Source organism: Anser anser (assembly GCF_964211835.1).
Source record: "Anser anser genome assembly, chromosome: 24".
In the NCBI taxonomy this organism is placed as follows: Eukaryota; Metazoa; Chordata; class Aves; order Anseriformes; family Anatidae; genus Anser; species Anser anser.
The window spans coordinates 2,772,102-2,788,695 of NC_139745.1; the positions used below are offsets into that span (position 1 = coordinate 2,772,102).

Genomic DNA, 16,594 nt, shown 5'->3' on the forward strand with positions numbered 1-16,594 from the left:
TTTTCAACTGCAGCAGTTTTGAACTCAGCACAGCTGGTAAACAAAGTGAATAAAATCCCCTTTAGCCATATTCTGCAATTTGACACAAAACAGGTAAAGAAAGGAGGAACCAAATATAATCCTCCTTGTGAGGTCGGTGTGGGAAGAATTACTCTGCTCTTTCACTTAATGATCTCTTTGACTGGAACACCTTCTCCAGGTGAATAAATTATCCCTTGCATGTCAGTAGAGCTGACCTAGACGGGTTTGAAAATTTCACAGAAATTTGCTCTGCGTTCCACATCTTGCTTGGATCCAGCACATTACTCAGTGCGGGTTTAATTTGACTCCTGTTGATGGCCAGCATTAAATTTCCTATTGAATTACAGGGAGTTTTTGAAAGTGTCACCCCTGGGAGACAACTCGGTATCCTGAAAGCTAATGGCTAAAAGCCTATTGATTCAACAGGCAGGAATCTATGGCAATTTTCAGGAGTTCACCTCCCTCACACCTTTTAGTTCCCCTTTTCCTCCAAAAAACCTGAAATCAATCAACGCAGAAAGCAGGATCACTGTAAATCAGGTTCTGGTTTTTGATTGGAAGGTCTTTGAGGATAGGAAGTGAAGCAGAAGCAGAAAACTTCATTCCCAACCTATAAGTCGGTGACATTCTCACTAAAGTAAAAGGATGGCTCAAGCCCACGGGTACGCACAATTGCTCTGCGGCAAATGAAGGATGAGCAAGGGGTGGTGCAAAGATGTTTGTTGGATGAAGACTTCCTATTCCAGGGCAATTCAATTAAACCTTGGAATAGCTCCCTGAATTCGGGAGCTTTGGGCAAAACACGCGTTAGGGCGTGGAGGTGAACACCTAGTGCAGAGGCAGAAATGCCACTGGGTTCTTCTGCATCCCATTCCTCCTCCCACCGCACAGGAGCACACGTTCCCTGCACACGTGCGAGGGATGCCCAGTGAAGTTTTTACCGGCAGGTGGTTTGGGTTCAGCTCGTCTGAAAATGGAAGAAAGTTGTTTTAATTCTCTCAACCCTGTGCAACATTGTGGAAAAAGTATAGAGCGTGGAAGAAAGGAGGGGAACTTGGGTAAAGCAGACATCGCCCCGCCTCCGGCAGCTCTGTCGCGTACTCTCCGATGGCTGGTCTTAATTACAGTGGACAATTATTTCACCTCCATAGCTGTCTGTGTTTGAACACTTGGTGTGTTGCATTACAGAGGCAATTCGAATGCTTCCATTCATTTTAGAAGAAGCTTCTGTGATGCTCCTCAATTATTCATGATACAGGTTTCTTCCATCAGAAGTACCCCCGTGACTCCCCGATGCTTTATGGAGTGAGGGTTATCGCAGTGCACGGAGGGAGGTGCAAAGCTCCTCTGTCGTGTGAAGGAGAACAAAGATTCTCGAGCGACGTTTACTGCAACGCCTTTGGGAACCGGGGGGCAGGCTGGAGGTGTTGTGAAGATGCCTTTACATCCCATGAGAGGAAGAAGCTAGGAAAGGACCTGACCCAGCTGTGCCGTATGGTTCTTATGTACCAGGAAGAGCTTGGATTATCCGGTGGCCTTAAGAATGGCACTCTGAAAGTGCTAACAAGACAGGTAAAGCTTTGGGAGAATGTATGAAGGGGGTTAATTTCATCCTGCAGGAGGTTTGAAAATGTGAATACACAGAAACACCAGAGATAGCACTCTCACCATCCGTGCTGGGGCATATCCGAGATGGAAAACATCTCTCATCAGAATCCAAAAACGCATGAGTACACCAAAATACAAGATACGCTATTGCATGCAAGAAGAAATGAAGCACATTAAGATGTAGGAATCACGCTCCTTTGCACAGTCAGCAGAGCATGGTGATCCTGAAGAAAATGTCTTTGAAACAGAGGAGCTGAGGTCTCTGGACTTACGCCCCGCTGTTCCCTGGCAGTGTCCTGGGCCAGGCGTCGAAAGCAGAACAGGAAAGTTCGTGGAGTCCAGCAGAGGACAATTCTGGTGGAGTCTGTCTGAATTTCCCCTAAAGGCCGCTCTGCACGCTCAGCCTGCAGAGCAGAACCTCACTGCCACCTCGGGAACGTCGTTTGCCCACGCCGCAGATGTTCCCGTGCTTCCGAGCCCTGTGTTTGCAGGGAGCGAGCAGCTGACAGCACGCCGATTCCTCAGGGGCACTTACAAATTACAGGCGAATCCAACTCGGCGCCTCAGACTGAGCTACTCGGGACCTCCGAAATATGAGTGAATGCTCCTACGTTACAGCAAAAAGCTTCAATTTCAGCAAATTGACATTTTGGAAAGAAAAAATATTTTATCATAGGAGTTGGAAGATGCAAATAAGCGTCTAGGGGGATTTTTGGAAAGCACTGAAGCAAGTTGAGGAGTGACTTCTATTTTTTAAAATCTCATCTAGTTCCTAGCTACATCTTTCATTGCCTTTGAAAATTGGGTCCTTTATTAACGAGAGTTAAATTACATAATACCAAAGAAAGAATTTAAAATAATTACTTCCTAACCCCTTTTGCAAAGCCCTGAAGCGCAAGGCTTTATTACCCTTATCTTAACTTTCTTAACTACTAATGTTTTAGTAGTTAGAAAATTATCCTTTCCCTTTTGAAAATCCAGCTGCAGTTATTATTTCCACATTTTTATTAGCCCTCCTTATATTGATAATAATCGCACCATATTGAGGTGTTCAGGAGAAGACATTAAGGCCAATCAAGTGAATAATTCAACATTTTAAAAATTGTCTGAACACAAATTTACACAATAGCCTGTGACAAAAGAATCTGTAGGGGACGATCAAATAAATAACACCCATTTTTCAAGAACACTGCAACACTATCAAAAGAATAATACAACCTTTTTTTTTTTAATGGTAAGCTATTATTATTCATGTATGTAGGCAATTTTAAGAGCTCTGAAGCTGTGCTCTGCCAGGTTCCTATATGCTGCTTTGGGAGGAGGCGGCGGTGCCGTCGGAGGTGCTGGTTTGCACCTCCCAGCACCATTTACCTGCTCTGCCTCCGAAGGCAGCTTCAAGGCCTGCACCTTGCTTTTCCCCTTTACATGACAAAAATACATTAATATTGTTTTATAACATGGCTAGAAGGCACATGTAAGAGTAACATTTATGTATACGCATCCCGCATTTTGTTGAATTGGGTGGGTGCATGCACGTTCCAGGGAAAGTGCTTCCCTCATTTCCTTTTTACTGCGACATCTTTCCAGCAGTTGGTGTAGAAAACGAGAAATTCACACAAAAGTACATCTTGGCTGGTAGCGTGATTTCATAGGAAGAGTTTTTAGCTCACTTTAAGCTTGGATTTTCTAGACGGTGCTTTTGGAATACCCTGGATTTGGTGGGCTTTCAGCTGCACCTCAACAGCCTTTACTTACGGCTCAGTAAGGTAAAACGTCTCCATATGACAGCAAACGCTGCTCAGCTGTAAAAAATAGTTTCTAGCCTCTTACAGAATGAAGCTTGCCAGCTGAATCCTCTCGTTTACCTGCAGAGGATTCACCTGCTGACAACCTCTTGTGATCCGCTCTGCTCAGAGGCAGAGCCTCTTATGGGGAGGAGGAGAGGGGGTAGGGGTTTTCCCATGAGTATCTCGAAGCCTGCCCAGCCCTGCCTGGATGAAAAAGCCTTCAGCAGCCAGAGGAAGGTACTTGCTGAGAGCAATGCGGTTCTTCAGCTGCTTTTTCTCAAGCTTGTTTCATAGGATTTGATAATGTAAGTGACTGGAGTCTTGCTTTACCTGTTCTTTCTGGTACGATTAAAGAACATGTGGAGATTTGGGTGGGGATTGAGCTGTGTGGCTGGCGCTGCGGTCCTGCAGGGCTGTTCCCAGAGTTGTGTGGGCTCTTACTGCTGTTGGAGGTAAAGGAGCACGTGCTCGTGGGTTGTACCTCTAAATCCAGAGAGCCCATGCACCTGGATTCTGGAGTTTGGAAGCTTGGTGGTCTCGGCACCATTCCACCTGATGGCCTCGACCCTCCACCTCCTCAAGATCCGCTTGGTCCGCTGAAACGTGTCCTGGAGCAAGTGGGAGCTGGTGGGTGAGCACAGCCTTCCTAGGCACCTGTGAGGCTTCCTTCGCTATCACAACACCCTTTGCGACTCTGTTTTCCGTGGCTCTCCCACGGACAGCAGTCTAGTCCCATGTTGTTTAGTTGAGGTGTTGTTTCTGTGTCGGGGCTGCAGCCATCCGGCCGAGTCGCAGAGCTTTGGGAGCTGCCAAGCATCCTGATGTGATCTGTGCCCTGCCACCGACTCAAACCCCGAGCGAAACCGAGTGGGTGGGAAAGTTGTGGAACAAACGTTATCCCATGCGGAGGAGAACTGCCAAGTGGGGTTTGTTAGCCAACGGCATCAAATTAAGAGTTTAAAATCTTTTTTTCATAAACAGTTTCTTCAAATGACTGGCTTGTTAGATCTGCGTGGAGCTTGCCCTGTTGGATAGCATTTGCACTTTTCATTTGAAGCTGGCTGCACTTGCAAAAGCTTTTCTTTACTTGCAGGGTGACTGCTAACCACTGCCAAGGTTGTATCGACTGCTAAACAATGCTTGGTTTATCAGACAGCACTGCCCACATCTTAAAACTTCCAAGTCTGCTGTTCTGCTAGAAGAAAATAGTGGGGAATGCAGAATTCAGAAATGTGAGGGAGGTAAGACAGAGGCTGGGCAGGTCCTGTTCCTCGCTGTGCTGATGGGTAAAAGTGCCAGAGCCTAGAAACACCCTGCTGGAGGCCAGGAACCCGCCGTGCCGGGGTGATACCAGCGTGGGGATGAGGACCGGAGGCACAGGAGGATGGAAAGTGCTGATCTCAGTGTGAGGCCAGGGCCTGGGGCTGTACAGCCTCGTGTCTTCCCTGTTAAGCACTGATGTGTTGGGGCCCTGCTCTCCCAGCTCACCGCATCCCATCCTGCTCATCCTCAGCCTCAAATCAAGGGAAACAGGAGGAGACGGGGCTGGAGCAGGCCTTTGCAGGGGCTCCTTTTTTCACTGTTCTCTATTTCTCCATGCTATTGATTTATTCCTTCAAGATTTAGCTTCCATTTGCTGGGATTTTTTTATTAGTAAAGAGTTTGGGACAGTAAAGAGCCATCTGTATCATCCGTCTCTTCTGAGGCTGTCTCCTGTCCTCCCCTGCCTCATTTTTCAGAAGGCGGTGGGTGTCGTGAGCCTCTGGGTTTGGAACTCGTTACCTGGCTCCCTCTGCCCCTGGTTCTTTAAGATGCATACTCTCTGGTGATAAAAACCCATTACAGCCTGCATGAACGTTGGCTTTGTTATTTATTACTCTCTCCTAAATAATATTCTGAGATTTGGCTGCCCTTCTTGCCACTACTTAGCCTTCTATCCCTCACTCTGAGCAGCTGGGATGCTGCTTTTTGCCTCTTTTTTTCCTGAGCCAAACTTCTTTGCAGGCTATAAAATAATGATTTGACGGGAAGAGCACAGGTGACAGGAAGGCATGGTACCTCGGGCTTGATTTAAAGAAGGGGGAGGCAGCCGCAGCTGAGAAGCGGATTGATGTTAATTGTTCTGTCGGATGATGAGAGCTGGGCCGCTCCCTTAGCGAGGCTGAGCACCTGGGGTCTGCTGTGCTGGGCACTGTACAAATCACAGATGCAGATCCCATTTCTAAAGGGGCATTCTAATGAGATGACGTAAATGAGCTAATTTGTACACGCTTGTGCTCGGAGGGATAAAAGCCAGCCAGACCCCACGGCTTCTGAGTCGAGGGCTGGGGCCAAAGGCTCGGCCAGCAGGGCTTCCCTCCTCGGGCTCTTTGCCCCACAAGCATCTCCTGATAGCAAGCAGCAAATTATTTCAGCTGCTCGTAACTACGTGTGTGAAGCTGCTTCGGGTCAGCTCTTGGCCTTGTGGGTCAATGCTGGCTTCAGAGACCGGTGCTGCAGGAGGGAGAGTCATGTACCGAACAAAGCGCCCGCCTGCGCCTTGAAATCCGCTCAAGGCAGCACGGACTGCAGGGGGAGAGGACGTGGGGACGCTGCCGGACGCTTTCTTGCGTTATTCCTAGGGCATTGCTGCCGTGGTGCTTGGCAGGGCGAGCCCCCAGCCTCTCACCCCACAGCATCACCGTGCACCGAGAGCAGGACTGAGGAGGGGGGGGAGGCTGCGGATCGGAGCCGAGGCCAGGGAGAGGCTGCAAATGGGAGCTGCAGCTGGGGAGAAGTGGAAGAGGAGGGTTTTATGAAGCTGGCTGAATTAATCGAATCGATAGTTTTAAGTACTTAATACTTAAAGTGCTTCAAGTGTTTGTTATAAAAGCCTGTGTAAACATAATGTATAAATACTTGGTAATTGACAGCTCATTCTGGGAAAATACATCTCCTGTAAGTTTTGTGTGTGCATACTGCTTGTTTAGATACATAATCGTAATTTATGTTGTTACAGAGTGTTCAGGTATTAATCAACTGTAACAATAATACGCGGAGTTAATGCTGAGTGCATCCCTCCTAGCACCATCTGCTTGGGTAGCGGAAAAGGCAGGCAAATAGCTGGCAAGAGCGATTTTGTGTTTTAGCTGAAAACACAGGAGGAAGCTGAGCTCTGTAATGGACAGAGATAACTCCAATTGAATTAAAATCTGCACATTTTGTGCGTACGCTTACCACCAAATCATAATGACATCATGGTCTCTGTTGAGCTGCTGGATCTGGTGTTTTGAAGTGAACTCGAGTCTTTAAACCTAAGCTGGGTGAAGTGTTAGAAAGTGCATTACAGGAGAAAATCCTCTGTTGCCTGAGGGCTGGTACAGCTCAAGAGCTTTTCCTTTTTTTTTTTTTTTGTGTCTTTGTGATTCCGAGATCTGCTGTTGTAGGATTTTATACAGAACTTCAGGATCAATATTGTTCTGGAAGCAAGTGTCACAGCACGTGTCTGTCAGCGCGTGCCCAAGCTGAGCTTAGAGCAGATTTTTTATTTGTGCATCTGCTTGGGCTAAACCAGGAGGCGTCAAGAGAAGAACCGCAAACAGGCGGCAGAAGTGTGTGGCCAAAATGAGAGCTGCATCTCTCAGGGCACGAAGCGGAGTCAGGGCTTCCTCGCTTTCCTGGTTTCCGTCCCCGACTTAACTCCCCAAAAGAGCATTTAAGCCTACGTTTTAAGTTTTGCCGTCAACTTAGAGAGGTATTTTCAGTCGTGAATGGAAGCTAAGCACCCCTTTAGCTTTGATGGATTTGAATAGAGCTTGGAAATCTCCTTGATCCCTGGGATTTAACCATGTGCTTGAAGTTTAAGTGCACGCTGAGGCTCTGCTTCCACTTAGCTCTTTATCCCAGGAGAACGGTTTTCTTAAATGCCATCTTACCAGTTGAGCCAGGTCTCCAGGTTTCTCCCCATCCCCGGGGTTTTGCTGTGAGAAGCTCTCAAGGCAAGGTGCTGTGATACCTGCCTCTTGTGTTCGGCATCTTTGACAGTCAAAAAGGTGTTAGCTTTTTTTATGAAGATAACCAGCATAAACCAAGAAGATGAAATGTTTTAAAACCCTACCTACGCCAGTGTTATGTGTGCTGGCTGATAAATCAGTATCCTTATCATCAACTTTTCATGCATCGCAATGGACTTGGCAAAGATTAGCACAAGATGAAAGCCCTTTATTACCCTCATCTGCAGACTTGTGAACGTTCGCACTCAAGGACAATTTCCCACACCTTATCTGGATGGAGACAGCATTGATTTAGCTTACATTAACCTTTTAAGACCTATCAGATTACACTGGATACATTTCACTTGATAAGAATTTAACTCAAGTTTGGTCTCTGCCATTCTTCTGTGCAGCTGAGTCCTGTAGTATCATATTAATCACGATCAGGCAATCTGCTTCCGAACTTTCAGTGGTGAAGTGTTTTTAATCACAATTTTAGTTCTAAAATTACTGACCAATCCTTCCAGCCACCTCATTCATTTTAAATCAATTGTTCCCAGGAACATTTAGCTTTCTAACAGTGCTGCACAGACTTTCTGTTTCAAGGCTAACTTAAGGACATAATTCTCGGACCATCCTCCTTATGTCCTGCACAACCTCGTTCTCTTTTGTCTCAACTGGTTTCATTTTATCAAGATTCATTCCTTGGCTTTTGGTTTGGGGTCTGGGGAAGAAGTTTTGAAGATGGAACCTCGTGCCAGGTAGCTAATTTCTTTGCACAAAACCTGATCTGGGTCTGCAGATGAACAAAAAGCCCGTGTACCTGCACATCCAGTAGTTTATAAAAACAAATTGGTCTGCATCTTTCTGGTTCTGTGGAGGTCCTTGCACAAATGCAGCCGGCAACTAGAGGCTGTCTGTGTGTGCACCACAAGAAGCATAAGTAAGTAATAGCCAGCAGCAAAATGATGCAAACGGCCAGTGTGCAAGCCCTCCCATGGAGAATGCAGCTTGCATAGCCTCAGGTTGCTTAGAAAAGCATCTTTACTAGTGTCTGAACTGAGATCCCGTCAGAGAGGAATTGCTTAGAAAGGGAAGCAACTGTAGTTTAGTACCAAAACAGTGGCTTCCACGCAGCTTGAGTACCTCCTTCATCGTGCCTGTTTACCATGGATGACCCTGCCTGGGGATCTGCCCTGTACGCTGACACTCTGCAGCAGACAACTCTGTCGTTACGTCAGTCAGGTAGGAGACCTCTGGTATAAAATGTGCTAGTCCTGTCCAGTACTTGTTAAATCAACATGTTTAAAACGTGGTTTGGTTAACCCTCTGCAGCGTTGTCTGCTCCTTCTGCTATTTCTTTTTCTCAACTTAATAAACCCTGTTAGGGGAGACCTGGACTCGGTGAGGCTGTCGAACTCCAGGGAGTACCATTACGTGACATCTTGTGACATGTATATTACAAGGCTTCTGGAAGGAAGCTCACATCACTTGGGAGAAGAAATGCTTTTCATACCCCTGGGAACTAATTATGTCAGTTCAGTTGGAAGCAGAGTTCTTGCGCCACACTGTTTTGTCCTTTTCAGTATTTTGCAATTTGATTGATTGCCTATTCTGCTCCTTTCTCACAGATTAGTGAGGCTGTAAATGGAGAGAAAACAGAAGAGGCAGCCCCATAAAAACAACCAAATACTGAAGAGATCAAAGTAGCACAGCACAGGAACATAACTATAAGTCACTGACTACAGGTGGCATTAAAGATGTGGAGGGCTTGTTCTCATGGAGATTGTAATAAGAATAGTAAATGGCACAGTGCTAATCTTGGCTCAAGATAAAATATTTGCAGTGACTATTGGAAAAACAATGGGGGTATGTTGAGAGGCAGAATGGGCCGTAAATCTCCTGAGAAACAGTATAGATAATTTTCCTTCAAATAATCTTAATAACTTCTTAAAGGTATCTCCTTTTAATATAATTTGTTGTAATTCCTAAGGGGCGTTGTTGAGGGGAGCAGGTAGGTAACGGTAGGCAAAGTGTGTCAGGATGGGTCACACAGCTCACATCCACACTGCTAAAAGTCTTTCCTCCCAGAAGATAAGGAGCCTTTCCTCCTCGGGAGGAGTCTTGTCCTGTCTGGCTGTCGGGAACAGCCTCTGGACATTGGCCTCGGTGCTCTGTGCCCCAGCATTGCCCCTCAAGCTATGAGCTGCTGGCTCGGGCCAAAACCACAGCAGGGAGCATGCTATGGGCTCGCCACTTTGGATGTTTGTGTCCGTGTATAAGTTGATGACTTCTTTAGTGCGGGCGTCCTCTTCAAGCTTTGCAGGCATTTTTCACATAGGCACGGCCATTCAGCACCATTGCAGGAGCACGTGGGCTTTGTCCCGCTGATAGCCCTCTCATTGCAGGCAGGCGGGCTGGTGTACGCCTTGTGTTGTGAAATCCTGTGGAAAACCGTCCTGGGTTTCTCCCAGTATCCAGGGAAGGAGGAGAGATCTATGGTTAAATAGGTTCTTGATTTACCGAAGTTCTGCAATTTCTAGCCATTGGGAGGGCTGGATTGTTCTCACTGGGAGGTGATACGCACCAAGTGCCTCCTGTAAGCGTGGTTACTGTGCCCTTTGGGATAAGTCGTAACTACAGGAATCAAGAGCCTTATTTGTTGAACATGAAACTATTCTTCTTGGACATCCCCGTGGAAGACTGACCAGTAGGGGTTTTGAAGCCTTGGGATAAGGTGTGTGTGCCCATAAGAGTCAGTGGAACAGGCAGAGGGCTCACCTCTGTCGGCATGGAGTCAACCTGCTGAGCTCCGGACACTGCAGGAGGAATCCAGCTGGGATTCTGCCCGGCCATTTAAGCACCCGGATAAATCCTTTCTGGTAGGTGAGGTGGTGGCTGCAGGCTGTAACCTCTCCAACAGCTTGGGCTAGCTTTAGAAGGGGACGTGTCACTGCAGCCTGCTGAGGACAAGCACTGGTCTGTGACAGAGAAATCAGGAATTATTATAAAACTCCACAATTATTGTTGAGATTGAGAAACTGTTCAACCACCTTGCCTGGCTCTTTCTGCTGCCTCAAACTTGGTGCAAGGGCAAATCTGAACCTTTGTATCCAAAACTTCAGTAAAGTGAGAGAAGACGAACAAGAGTGTACTAATCCTTGACTACTAAATTTATGAACTTGCTAGTATTAACCTTTTGTTTTATTGCCTTTATGGCCATACTATAAAATACAGCCCCAGTAAAATATCTGCATATCTGAACTGTGCTGCCCGGAATGGTTTGTCTCCCGAAGATGAAGAGCCCTTCCTCTCGCGGTGAGAATCCCCCAGGGAATTGGGGGGCACCTCTGTGTTCGGAGATGCCTGCAGCCAATACAGATGAGAAGGGTGATTGCAGGCTTCTGTGGCTCAAAATGTAGTTTCTTCTTGTGGGCTGTGAGGGCTTGGCTGTGCTGCAGGCTGTTGGGGTAGGGGTGTGCTCTTGGCTCTCATCGACACGTAATCAAGTAGCCTGTAAGTGGTCTGAAGGCTGTGGGGGGTGACTGTTGAGACCTAACGGAGGTTGGAAGGGAAGTGGATTTGAATCATGCCATTTGGCAGGCTCTGTGTGGTTTTTATGCTTGCATGTCTGAAGCCAAAGAGTAAGATGTAGGAAAAACCATCTGTGGTTGGACTTGGAGCTGCGGGCCATCTGCTCCCTGCAGAGGGCCCGGCTCTGCGAGAGCTGTGCGTGTTAATGGGGTGGCAGAGTGGGATGTAAGTGCAGAAGGTAGTGCCTCAGCTTGGCAAAGGGTGAATTTTGGTTTCATGTCTCTGGTGTGTTGCTGTTGATGACCAGCATTGTGTTAGTGCTGAGAAGCCCCATTACAGACAAGGTCGTCCTTGCTCCCGGACTCATGAGCATGTTGAGCCCCTACAACAGAGGGCAAGCCTCAGCATGTGCAAACCAAGTCCTGCTGCTTTGTGTCCCAGCCAGCTGCGCAGTGCCCTCCAGAGCCCTCGATCCTGAGATGATATTGCTGGGTTTGTATCCAAACCCCAGAGATGATGGCAGCACATGTAGGGGTCTGTCCACATCACCACTGATACCCAGTAGAGCTCTGGTAGTTACAAGGACACACTTGAACTAAATCAGAAACCCTCTGGGAAAAAAAAAAGCTTCTGTGTTCTCAGCTGAAGAGCCACGAGTTGTTTAATTAAGCCTTTTAGTCAAAGAGAACAGAAAGAGGCCCTAAGTTTGCTGTGCCGTTTAAAGGAGCGTGCAGGTGGGCCCACAAACCACGTACCCGAGCAGTTCTGGCAATGCGTGGCCTGCTCCAGGTGCTGCACCTGCCTTGCATCCTGCTCTGCCAGCAGCCCGTGCTTCACGTAGTCAGGAGGCTGCACACCTCGCTCAGCAGAAGCGCTTCCTGGGATATTTCTGTGCCTCTTCAAAACTGGGATGAGCTTCCCCCCAAGGTGCTGTCCCATCTCTTCAGGCACCGTCGCTGCTAACGGGTCTGCTGGGCTAGCGGTGGCCGTGGAGCTGGCTGCTGGCGTGAGGTGGCACTAACAAGGCTGAAACGTCGCAGAGCAGCTCAATTTCTGTGTTTTGCCGTATCTCTAATGCTATTTTACAGTGATGAGCTCGTTATAGAAAATGAGCTGTTGCAGTACCCATCATCACAGCTTATGGTTAAGCAGAAAATAGGCCCTTTTTTTTTGACAGCTTTTGGACATAATGGGGAATTCATACCTTCACCGGATGTGATAAATTTGCAAGGGAAATTATAAGGCAACATGGGTATTGCGTTATTTCGTGGAGCTGACGGGAGCACTTTGCAAGTACATTCAACAACTCCAGTCGTGTTGATTAGCACTGATGGCAGCGTATCTAACGGCCTCATCAGAATTGCTTGTACACCGATTGTCCTACTGGAGTAGTTATCTAGGAGCTTAAACAGCGATGATAGCATCTATTCTGCAAGCACCTGGCCATGTGTGAGTAAATATAGCAGCACTGAATGCTCGAGGTACTGTAAGCGGCAGGCTGAGTCTGCTGGGATCCCTGGAATTGGGGTCTGGGCATCCTGAGGGCAGTGGCACTTGGAGCGTGGTCCAAAGCCCCCTTGGGGCTGCCAAGGGGTGGGAGGAATCACGTTGGTGTTAGCAGTTGTCCTTCTGGCCCTTGTTGGCGAGGGGCTTGGCATTGCATATGCAGGCTTAGGACGTCATCGTTCTGGCAATCAGCTAGCAAAGGAGACCCAGCAATCCTCAGGTTTGTGCTTTCAGAGCACGAACACTCACGACACACAGCTCTGAGCTGTGTCCAGCAAGAGGAGCATTGCTGTCAGGTTTTGGAGGTAAGCTCTGGTCTTTGTTGCCTTCCTGCTTGTATTGTGTGTGTCCCTGAGGAGCAGCGGAACGACTGACAGGTGAAGTTGGTTCATGCGGTGCCACACAGCATCAGCCAGTTCTCTGGATTCAAACAGGGCACCCAGACATGCAGTCTCCTTACCCCCTGCAAATGTGGGAGCTGTAGAATAAGGTCGGCAGGAGGCTTATTGTGGTAACAAAAACCCGGGGCTTTCATCTCAAATTCAGTGTGCTAGGTCACGCAATCACAGAATGGTTGAGGTCGGAGACTTCTGGAGATCATCTAGTCCAGTCCCTGTGCCAAGCAGGGTCACCTACAGTGCGTTGCACAGGTTGCATCCAGGCAGGTTTCGAATATCTCCAAAGAAGGAGACTCCATAGGTCTATGCTGCAGAGACAGGGCACGGGATGTAATAGGATGTGGTTTAGTGCCCTCTTCCTCCAGCCTTAGTGGCATCATTTTCCAAAGGGATTTGGCTCTCTGGGAGCCTTTGAAGAGTGTTTTCCCTGTCTCTGGTAAGATCCTCCACATTAAACCATTCTTAGTCATTGTCAGTTCACCACTTGAAGCTGGTGCTCCGTTTATTTCTTCTTGGAAGCCTGCATAGCACTCACAAAACCCAGCCTGGCCGGCTCGGTTGCCACGTGCTGGGGTTCGGTGAGCGCAGTGCCGTGAGTTAGGGATGACGCTGCGACTCCTGACACGTCTGTCCCTTCCTGCTACATCTCCTTCCCGAGCCGTCGATACCTGTCTGGGGGCTGGCAGAGCTCTGCACAGCCTCTGTTTGGGGACGGTGGGAAAGCAAGTCGATTGCTCCTCATCCACCACCAGCCAGTAAGCGTCCTGTGGCCAATTCCAGTAACTTCTTGGTGTCCTGGCTGACCTAAAGGACACATCGATGTAGGGGCCCCGGGTTCCCTCGCTGCCTTTGCTCTCTGCTAAGGGGCCACGGGCAGATTCCTCCCCTCCCTCTTTCTTGGCTTCTCTGGGCTCTGGAAGCAGAGAATATACATCGGAGTGCCTTTGGGGACCAAGCGATGAGCAGCACAAACAAGAGCCAGGCTCCTCTGCTGAGGCTCTGTATTGATGTATCTGAATTCACAGCGATTCCTCTGCATTGACTTGGGGCCCTTTTCTTGCTCTCTATTTCTATTTGGCCTTTTTTAACTTGGGAAAGAGCATATCTAACTTCGAAAGCTGCAGGGCTGTTCTTTTTAACCCATGATGAAGCATGCTGATTTCCTGATTTGTATCAACAGTTGGGCAATTTGGGGGGTTAAAGAAGGGAACTGGGAATAACTATAGTGTTGTTGTACGTGATGTGACCCCTCCCTTGTCTTCATGTAATTTTCATGCAGTGCTGGCTATCGGTGTCAGCTCTATGTCTCTATAGACAATATCATGCTATATGCAGTGATTTTAAAACCAATTGTAATAAGCCCTTCCCCATGAATCCTGAAGGTTTCTAGGCTTGGACCTGAAAACCAGAGGGGTAATAGGGTTGCTGCAAGGGTCTGAATCTCTTAGGGTCTCAGAGCTATGGACCATCTGAAAACGACTGCTCCTGCCCAGCTGCGGGGTTGGGCAGGTGAGCCCTGACGCAGTGGCAGGGTTCAGATACGGATCGATACGTGCAGATGACAAGATGGAGAAGGCAGCGGATGGCTGGAAAGAGGAGGCAGAGCATCACGCTGCACGGCCCGCAGCAGTAGCGTCCTTAGCTCTAAAGCTCAATGGTGTTTGATTAGCCCACACCTGCCTGCTCCTCCAAGGCTGGGAGCAGGAAAAATGATCTCCCCTGATATGCAAATTCGGATGCAGTTGAGGAGAGAAGGAAATAAATTTGGAAATCAGGCACCAATTTCTTGACAGAGGTTTGACTGATTTCCCTTCCCTCCAGCTGGCTCAGAAAAGGCTGTGTGAGAGGATTGAGGATTTCTTTCTCTTTGTACCATTTTAATGGGAGGGGAGGGAAGCGCGTGGCTTCTGTGGACCACACTGTACTTGAGCAGTCAGGCATTTTCCAACACATCTGCCAAACTGTAACACCAAATGTTTTGAAGTGAGTTCTTCAAGTATTGTACCATTTTCATCAGGAAGGCTCCCCAGATGCAGAGCTGTGTGATTTGGAGTAGGAGCACTTCCCAAAATAGCTTATAACAGGTCACTTTGCCTTGGATTGAGTTAAAATCCCAGCAAACTTGAGTTGCTCTGGTGTAAGTGCTAATCACTGGACTCTTTTATTCTGTGCTAGAAATGAGACTCAAAAAATCTTATCTGGTGGGGCCAGAGGGGGAACGTGGCATGAAACTGCAGCAGTGTTGAAAAGCAAGAACTGTCTTGTACTAATGCAGTTCCCTTTGCTGAAGGGTGTCTTTCCTGGTTTAAAATTCTCAGTCTTCAATTAAAATCAAAGTTGGGCAAGTAGGTAATTGCTCTGTAGAATAGATATTTTCACCCAGTTTAGGAAAAACAGCTGATACTGCTGCTCCTAATGGAAATACCCAAGTTGTCTGAGAAGAGCTGCATCTTTGGCATTCCTGTCCCTGGACTAAAAGCCTGAGCAACCAGGTTGGGACTGTGCTTTTGTTAAAGTGCTGTGCCTGGGCTTAACAGACCTAAAAGGTTTTGGGAGGTGGTGATGGAATACTTGCTCTCCTTAAAAATCAATAGTAAGGATCTTGTCATCACCTGCTGTGGAAGTGGAGTTATTTTAACCTGTTGAGCTTCCAAACACCATTGTAGCTTTTTTCTAAATAGGGATTGGTCCTTCTAAAGCTTTTTGTCATTGAAGTCAGAACAGTCCTAGCTTGTCTCATATCAAAAGGGGGAAACAGGCCTAAAATATTAGATTGGATGGTAATAAGAAATGGCTATAAATTTGCTTTGTAATACCATCCAAAGCACTCCTCAGGCTTTCTCATTTTTGATCCAATGCGCCAAGCTGATACTGGTGTTCTGTGTTCCAGGTGGATTGATGAGTTCCCAGACCAGCCAAAGACATCCTGCGATTCAGGGGAGCAAGACAGGTGCGCCTTCCCTAATGAGCCAGGCCAGATGGAGTGGCTGTCGGGCCAGTGCTCCCCCCGAAGTGCAAAAATGTACCTCTTATGCCAAGGAGCCTTGGTGCCAAATGGAAGGGGAGGGAAGAGAAGAGCACGCGACTGCGAGCTGAAAGAGGAGCTGTTAGCCACCTCGCTGCACTTGTTGTTGACTTTGAACTCCTCCACCTAAGGCCGGCTGATGAGCTGTGGGCTTCCCCGAGGACGTGGAGAGAGGTGCTTGGTCTGCCGTGATCTGTCCCTGGCCCAGAAGGACACTTGGATGACTGGAGCGTGCCAGAGCCAGGTGAATGATGGCCAGGACTTCCCAGGCTGAGGCTGCTGGCAGACACTGAGCTGCTGCTCTTGGCTTCCTGCGGCCTGCACCTGCCTGGCTAATTGCTCCTGGGTGGAAGATGTGCCTTGTTTAGAGTGCAAGCGGTGGAGTCAGGAGCTCAAGGCAAAGTGCAACACAACAAAACCAATGTAAAAAAGAACTGTAAGGATGTGCTCGCACGGGCAGATCTCTTAACGCTACAGTTAACGATAGGCTGAGACCTACGCTGTGTAGGCAGGATGCAGGAAAAGGCCGCCGTCTGCAGGAACAGTGGGATGTTTGTCAGCCCAGGGAGGCAGCAGGACGATCTTCTTCCCGCAAAACTCAGCAAACAGTAAGTTGACATCAAACATAGATTTTTAGAGGGAACATAAGTATTGGTGATATTGGACTAAATCCTACTGTCTTGCCTCTTTTTAAAGTAAGGGAAAAGTTTCTGGAAATATGGACATATTGTTTTTTCATTGTAA

The 16,594-nt window shown here is 47.8% G+C and overlaps 1 protein-coding gene across 5 annotated transcripts in view; it reads left to right on the top strand.

Annotated features, from left to right (window-relative positions):
* The first annotated feature begins 3,483 nt into the window (after positions 1-3,483).
* LOC310885991 (uncharacterized protein) overlaps positions 3,484-16,594 on the top strand; it is a 239,033-nt gene continuing 225,922 nt past the window's right edge. For all 5 annotated transcript variants that reach the window (XR_014575062.1, XR_014575063.1, XR_014575064.1 and 2 more), the window contains exons 1-2: positions 3,484-3,721; positions 15,716-16,458. The gene's annotated coding sequence lies outside the window, so the exon portion shown is untranslated. The remainder of the gene's footprint in view (positions 3,722-15,715; positions 16,459-16,594) is intronic.